A 9,421-nucleotide genomic window follows, 5' to 3' on the forward strand; every position below is an offset into this window, starting at 1 on the left:
GAACCCCTAGACCCCTAATGTAAAAACGAATTTTTATGTCTAACCACAAAAGATCATATATAATAAAAGTTATTATTATTTACATAGGACCATTTAGGTCAGACATAAAAAAATTGTTCTTATTTACAAAAGTATCACCATACTTTTTTAACATCTGATTTTTTGTATTAAAAAGTTAAATCATGTAACATAATTAATCTATTTTCCATTAGTTAATAGAAAATTTGATGATATTATATAAATATCTTGACTATAATATATATATATATATATATAAAATTCTTGTTAGTTTTTATTCAACGTGAAACTCTCCAACTTGTCTCCAATAACATTCACAATTTTTTATTATCAGCAATAACCTTCATAATTAATCAAGTAGTTAATTTGTTTGTCTTGATTAATGAACTTCTAACGAACACAAATTGCCTCGTTGTGTAACCCTAATTTTGAATCCTTCAAAAGCAAAAGCAAAAGAAAAGAAGCAACCTTATTGAAGATAATGATCATATGAACAAAGTGGAGAAGAAAACATGGGATTATGTTGATGGGTTTTGATTGTCTGTTAGAAACAGAGCTAAGAGATTTTGTGGTGATGTGTAAGAAATAGGAAAAGAAAGACAAAAGGAAGTGGAAAGAGATGTAGGGAATATATGGTATCTACTGTAGATTTGTGGGCACATGCAAACCCTTACTCCACAGCAAAATCATCCCTTACAAATTGCACTATATTAATTTCAAATCCACACAAATCACCCAATCTCTTATTATATCAGATTCTCATTTCTTTTCTCAGATTACACACACTGGGACTTGTGCCTACCTCTCATCATGCTCAAGGCAACACTTTAACTATTCATTTAACACCATAACCCTCAACGATTCAATTTTGCACCCTTTTGACTCTTACCAATGTATGTCATATTTTTATAAAGGCTTAAATATACATTTGGTCCCTGTTTTTGTTGATTTTATTCAATTTGGTCCCTATTTTCGTTTTATGTTCAATTAGGTCCTCATTTTCGTCAAATTGTGGTTAATTTGGTCCTTTTCACTAACGGTGTTTAAATAGTTAACATTTTTGAACAATACATGCCACGTGTCAGCTCCTGGTTTTTTTGATTTTTTTTTAATTTTTTTTAATTTTTTTTTAATTTTTTTTTAATTTTTTAAAATTTTTAATTTTTTTTTAAAATTTTTTTTAAATTTTTTAATTTCAAAAAAAGTGTCCACGTGTCAAGTCACAATTGTGCCACGTGTCAATGCTAGTGCCACGTGTCGATTTCTGATAATATTATTTTTTTTTTCAATTTAGTCCCTATATTCGTTATTTTTGTTCAATTCAGTCCTTATATTCGTTATTTTTGTTTAATTTAGTCCCAAATTTTGCGAAAATAGAACCATTTAATTTTTAAAATTGACATTATTATTACTTATTTTTTAAATTTAATTATAAATTATAATATTTAATTATTAATTGAATATAATTCTTAGATTCAATTGTTAAATAGAGTATAATTATTTAAATATTATTAAAATATAATTATTTAAATATTATTACAATATAATTATTAAAATTTTAAAAATATATATTAATATTTGTAAAATTTACATTTAAATTTAAAGTATTTAATATTTTTATTGCATTTTAGATATTAAAATCTAAAATATTTTATATGTAAATGTTAATTTTACAAATATTAGTTTATTTTTCTAAAATATTTTGAATATTTAAAATATTTTTATATATCAATTTTAAAAATATTTTAGAATATAAATATTAGAAAAAAAATTAATAATTATATTTTCATAATATTTTAAATAATTATATTCTATTTAGAAATTAAATATAAGAATTTATTCAATTTATAATTAAATTTAATAATTTATAATTGAATTTAAAAAATAATAAATTTAAAGATCAATTTTAGAAAAGATATTAATATAATTTGTATAAAAGATATTAAATTTAGTGTCAGACTAAATTGAACAAAAATAACGAATATAGAGACTAAATTGAACAAAAATAACGAATATAGGAACTAAATTGAACAAAAAAAATAATACTACCACAAACTGACACGTGGCACAATTATGACTTGACACGTGGACCATTTTTTTGAAATTAAAAAAAATTAAAAAAAATTAAAACAAATTAAAAAAAATTAAAAAAAATTAAAAAAAAAATCAAAAAAAAAATAAAAATAAAATAAAAATAAAATCAAAAAAACCAGGAGCTGACACGTGGCATGTACGGTTCAAAAACGTTAACTAATTAAACACCGTTAGTGAAAAGGACCAAATTGACCACAATTTGACGAAAATGAGGATCTAATTGAACATAAAACGAAAATAGGGACCAAATTGAATAAAATCAACAAAAATAGGGACCAAATGTATATTTAAGCCTTTTATAAACAATGGCATTGACAGGGAATAGTCGATCCTGTACTTTTATATTCTTTGTTTTTTTTTTTTATTGACATTGTTGAAAGTGTTACATCGACCGGTGCTAGTCGATATATAATTTATAAATTGAGTGCACATATCATTTTATAAGTCAATTTTGTAAGATTCAATTATGTTTAAAGTTTATTTTTTAATATGGTATCAGAGTATGTGTTAAAATTTATTCTAACGAAATTTGTTGTTTGTGTGGTCTATTATTTCAACTATTATTAGGTCGTTCTTTCTTAATATATAACTATGTTGCCCGGATACGAACATGGGTACGGATACGACACGAACACAGATACAAAGATATGACTAAATTGAAAAAAATAAGACACGGGACACGACGTGTATATACATGTTAAGTTTGAAACTGTCAACTAACACAAAAATGAATCCAATCTATTTATCTAATATCCAATATGCGAAAAGTAGTGATAGAATAAGATTTGTTCCTTTTTTTAATCATCAAAATCATGTCAAAGATAAAAAAATATCATTTAGATTGGACATAGTATGTCCTACAAGTATCGTACAAGTGTCGATGTTCGATACATGTCGGACGCAGAACACGCCATTTATGAGACGTGTAGGAGCATCATATAGTGTTGAAAATTCCACATTTATTTTCCAATGATTTTATAAGATTGAATTAGAATTATAATATACTTTTTAACAACAATAACTAATAATGAAATTATAAAAAAAAATAGACATTAAAATACCTAATCTCGCATACAAAAAATGTCAGAAGATAAATATATACAAGAGAACATCAAACATTTTATACTCTATATAAAAAATAAATCATAAAGTATATAGACATTTTATAGATCGTATGTTGCAGTAACTCTATTTTAGAGAGATCACAGCTAAAATAAACTACATTCCACTAACTTTTTTTAAATCATCCACAAAAAATTGTCTTCAAGATATTATATATCTTTAAAAATCCAAGTTTCTGCCTAAGTTTCACGTTAACTACTAAAATAATAAGTTGAAGATTATATTAAAAAGAAAATCCATAAAATACTGTCTTAAAAGTTTTAAATCGAGACCGTGCTAATCTCTATTGTGAATGAATTATATTTCATTGTTCCTAATAAATTCTTTAAAAAGACTCAACATGATAATATATTTTTGTGATTTTAAAATTAAATTTTAAAGTAAAAATATAATGGTATATTACTAATAAATCAGAGGAAACAAGTAATTTTTGTTCGAAACCTGAATTAAAAATATTATATTAATCATGTGATTATTGGATTTCACTATCATTCTTGGTTTCGACGAGAATGGTTTAATCACGAAGCCAATGATTTCTCCATAAAAAGTAGCTAGAAACTAGGAATCTGTCAACTTTTAAGATTTCTCACTTTGTTTTTAAGAAAGAATATATTATCCACAAAATCTTCCACGAGTAAAAATGTATGCTTTAATTGTCCGATTCTCTATTTTATAAGCAAAACCATACATTTTTTTTTTCTGTCACATATGGGTATCATAGATTTTTCCTTACATCTTTAATTTGGATATGCAACTAATAATAATAATAACGAGAAAAAAAAATGTTCTGTGAATACAAATTACAGAACAATAAATTATTGTCTCTTTTTAATTTTAAAATAAATGCATCCAAAAATTTAAAAATAAAAAATTAAGGGTGTCAGTGTCCCTGCCCCTGCCTCATAAATTAAACTGCATGATTGAGAAAAACTTATTATATTTTCAGATATCTTAATTTCTTAAGATGCTTAGGAAATATTTTTGTACACATGTAATCCATATTTTGGTTTGGCAGAAGATTTTGTGAGAATAAAATAAAAAGTATAAGAAGTCTCTATGAACAGTATATCCATAAAAATAATATAATTGTCACAACTGTACTGGGACCTTGGAAACTTCAAGGAAAATGGTGGTGACCCACATGTGAAGAGAAAAAAAAAAATATGCAAAATTCAACACATGGTTTAGGGTTTAGATATGAATCTTGATTATAAAATGTTTGATAAAAGTCCCACTTATTACTTGGAAATGAGGCAGCATTAACATCATAGGTCCTCCTTGTCTCACAAAACCAACATCCCCTAGTGCTCTTATAATCTATCCTGGATATCATTTTCTGATGCACTTTCATTTTTTAGTTCAGATTTTTTATTAATTTTTTTTTTCGATCCTACTGAATATTAAAAGTAGAGTTAAATATATTTTTGATTCCTTAAATTTTAGTAAATTTTGGAATTAATCTTTTTTTGAAACTTTATACTAATTTAATCCTTCATTCTTAGAAATACGTAAATTTAGTCATTCTTACCAAATTTTGTTAAGTTTATTTGACATTTTTAAACGCATTTTATGATAATATTTAAGTTAACATTGAAACAAAAATGTGTCAACAGTATAAAAAATTCAAATATTATCATGAAATGCACTTGAAACGTCAGATAAACTTAACAAAATTTTGTTAAAATGACTAAATTTACGCATTTTTAAAAATGAAGGACTAAATTTATCAAAAGTTTTGAAAAATGACTAATTTCAAATTCCACTAAAACTTGAGGGACCAAAAACATATTTAACCTTTAAAAATATATTGTACTAATATTTTAAAACGTTAAAATTAGTGATAATTATGGAAGCACAATAGAAAAACAAAAAAAAAAATTAGAAGAGAATCTAAATTCTTATTTTTTTTATCATGTAAATGTCAAGTTTTCATTATTTAATGTTCAATCTTAATTTCATTTGTTGTGTGTGTGCTGTATTGATTAGGAGTGAACAGCTTCTTGTTTGCATTATTTTATGGCTCAATCATATTAGGGTTTTTATGTATTTCAATTCAAGAAGCTTTATTCATTTGCTTTGTTTAATTTTGATAAGATACATGCTGGAAGGATTCAATGGCACAACAAGTACAGTGGTTAACAACATCATATTTAATTCATAATATAGTACGAAAAGCTGTGATGTTAGTTATTATGTTACATTATTTATTTCTCACACAAGTATAATTAATAATTAACATTTCTCTTCTCTATATTTATTTCATTATGTTTCTAAGTTGTATCTTACCAAGAATTATATGGACACCCCCAAAATCTTCAATGCTCATAAATTTATTATATTTTTCCTTTTCTACATTTTAAACCCACATTTTAATCACCATCTTCACTTAAACTATATACTTAAAATTGCATGGATAAAAGCAAAATAAATAAATAAATATTGATATGTCGTCGTTATGATATAGAATCTCTAATATATTCCTCTAGTAAAATATTTATTTATGGTTGGTTGAGTTTTGATATAAATAAATACATTTATCATGATTTGTACAAGGTTTTCTATAACATTATTTAAAAAAATAATAAATAAATAAAATCAGATGAAAATTTCAAAATATAAAGTTAACTTATAGAAACTTGTTTATTTATTTATAAACTAATTTTAACTTTATATATATATATATATATATATATATATATATATATATATATATATATTATTTCTTGTAGTATTTTGTGATAGTTCTTAAAGAAAATGGACAAGCATATTTAACTTACATTTTCTATACTAAAATATCGATATAAGTTCCAATAAAATTAGTTAATAGTTAGTTTTCTTGTTAAATACTTTATATCAATTAGAAATAAAATAAACTTATAATACGGTAGATGTAAATTTTATCTTATTAATTAATTTTTGTAAGATTTAATTAAATTTAAAATTTTATTCTTAAAATTTCTAAAATGGATTAATAGAGATTCGATTGTCTTTTGTATGATTTAATTAAATTTAATGTATTAATAGAAATACGATGTGATGATTTCTTTTTGGTTAAAATTTATGAAAATATATTTTGATAATATTTATATTTCGAACATTATGTTCAAGAAAAAAAAAATATTTGCACTAAAAAAAATAATTAAATAATAACTTTTAGTAAAAAATAATAATTAATCATTAGTAATTAATTTGGATATTAATTTATAAATTAAAAATTATTAGTAACTCTTGTAGTAAAAATAATTTCTATTATTAATTGATTTTTAAATTAATCAATAAAATTTAACCATTAGAGATATTAATTTTTAAATGAATAATTAAAAACTAATTTCTTTAATAACTAAAATTTAATCGTTATAATTAGCGATCAATTTATAATATAAATTATTTTAATTATCAAGTAATTAATTATATTTTTATTTATAATGAAAACTTTTTTATTTATTAAAATTTTTTATTTTATAAATTTAAATTCAAATTCAAATTAATTACTATAGTGATATTTTTATTATTATAAAAATTAATTATTACTTACAAATTTTGATATATTGTATAAGTTGATATAGGCACGCAATAAAAGACAAGTCAGAGAATATTAATTATTATTACATTTGACATTCAATTTTTGAAGGTAAATTTCTTCATCATATCTTTAAGTAGAAATGTATATACACAAGGGTTAAATAAGTTTTTGTTTCTCTTATTTTTCATAAATTTTGAAATTAGTTTATTTTGAAACTTTGAATTATTTTAGTTTTTTATTTTTTGAAATATGTGGATTTAGTTCTTTTAATCAAATTTTGTTAGGTTTATTTGATGTTTCGTACGCATTTTAGGATTGTATTTGAATTGTTTATATTATTTGACATATTTTCACTTTAATATTAAGTTAAATACTATTATGAAATGTGTTTGAAATGTCAAATAAACTTAACAAAATTTTATTAAAAAGATTAAATTTATGTATTTCAAAAAATAAAAATTTAAATTGATCTAAAATTTTAAAATAAATTAATTCTAAAATTTACTAAAAATTAAAAGACTAAAAATCTATAATAATAATAATAAAAGGGATTCCTCTTTTTGTATCCACATTTCATAATACCCGTTTTACTTTTAGTTATTTAAAAATTAATTATTTTATAAATAATTTACTTTTAATCATTTTTCTCCAAATCTCTTTTGTCTTAAATCATTATTTAATTTTTTTTTACACCTATTATTTTTTTTTTAATTTTATATTTAATAACTATTTTAAAAATTATATATTTATTATTGATTTTAAATTAAAATTTTAAAAAATTAACGCGCCTGTGTTCGTTTGTATATTTAATCTCTGTATAATCGTAGTCACTAATTTCAATTTATTGTTTTCGTTTTCGTTTGAAAAATGTGAATTGAAATTGTTGAATCGATTGGTTGTGCGTAGTGTTGACTGATGGAGCAGCCACATTCGGTCATGCATGACATGACAGATACTCTGTCCTTTTCACGTGTCATAAAGATTTTCTTCTCTCAGATTAATTTGGTCGTTTTTTTAATTCATGAAACCTTATTTTAAACAACAATTTGGTACTTACACTTAATTTATAAACGAAATCTCAACCATACCCATGATGTCATTTCCCCCAAAATCTTCAAATTATTATTCACAGTTCCACACATGCTTCACTTATATAATATCTCCGTGTGTTTCACGGAAAGAGAAAAACATGCCTTCTATACACACAAAAAATAAAAGTAAAAATTCTTAAATTTATTTCATTATTAATATTACCAATTTTTTCCTTAATGCTAAATTACCTAAATGCATCACTTTGGTGTGCGTTCAGATTAATTCCTCATTGGTTATGAAACTTAAAAAGGGGTTATGAAAGCTAATATCATATTCTTAAAGTGTGTGTTGCTTCCCAATTAACATATACTTGATGATGTGTTGGTGTTAAATGAAGTGGTTGACGTAACATTGAGGAATATATAAGCTTCTTTTTTTAATCTTTAATGGAGATTTTGAAAAAGGGGTTAGGATTCTGTTGATTATTTTTTGGAATATTGTATAGCGGGAAGAATGAGATTCTACGAGAAATGAAGGAGGTGGGTTAGAATAATCTGCCCTTTTATCATAGTTGAAATGCACAAAGAGCTTTTAAGTAAAGAAAATCCTTTGTTTATGTCCTTGATCGCTGAATTGGGAAGAAATAGGTGGTAGATTTATATATATCTCGAGCACGAAACATTAATGAATTGTTTGATAATGATCCGATAGCGGTTTAAACAATAAATCAATAAACATCAAATTTTAATAAGATATATGATCTAACTCATAACTTTGACGTCATGTTAAGAAGTTAATTTTAAATCTAACTTGATCTTACAAAATCGGTTTATAAAATAAAGTTTGTACTCTCATATATTGTAAATATATCTTATCCATCAGTGAATGAAGGAGATTTGACAGCGGTTGTTTTTAATATTCTGCACCAATTCCTGAACCGAAGCATATTGGGACAAGGCCAAAAGGAAAAGGCTTTTGGTCTCGGGTGTGAATCGAGATGGTTCGATAACGTGTGATGTAATAGATTCTACAAACAATAGATTTTACTATAATAGAGTTTTAAATGATTTTACCATATTAAAAAGTTGGGTTTAAGTCTAATATAATTCTATATAATTAATGTGTAAAGTGAAATTTATACCCACTTATATATTATAAATTATCTTATCACTAACTGACGTGAAATCTTAAAAATAAAAAATAATTAAAAGATAAAATAAAAAGTAGTAAATGTGTGAAACTAACAAAAGTCATAGAACTAAAACTAAAGGTAGTTGTTTTTGTTGGAAAATTGTACTTGTATAGATTTGAAAATTTTATTACTTTTAAGGTAGAATTATTTACATAAAACATCATGACATTTTGATGAATATTATTCCCAAGTTGAATTCATTACTTGGAACAAGGGATAACTGTGTAAAGATTGAAATCATACACGAGTTTTAAGTGATTAATTATAAACTTAATCAAGTACTTATAGAAACCTAATCCAAACAAGACTAGGTAGGTATTATGATTAACCTAGAATAGCAGTGAAAACCAGAGAATAAATAAATTCAGAAGCAGTTAAATAAACATTGACAAATGTATTTGGACATTGGGTGTCTGATCAAACCCAAGTAATTACTTTGT

The sequence above is a fragment of the Vigna unguiculata genome, chromosome 4 (genome assembly GCF_037176805.1).
Source record: "Vigna unguiculata cultivar grain cowpea cultivar isolate G323 ecotype 2 chromosome 4, ASM3717680v1, whole genome shotgun sequence".
NCBI lineage: Eukaryota > Viridiplantae > Streptophyta > Magnoliopsida > Fabales > Fabaceae > Vigna > Vigna unguiculata.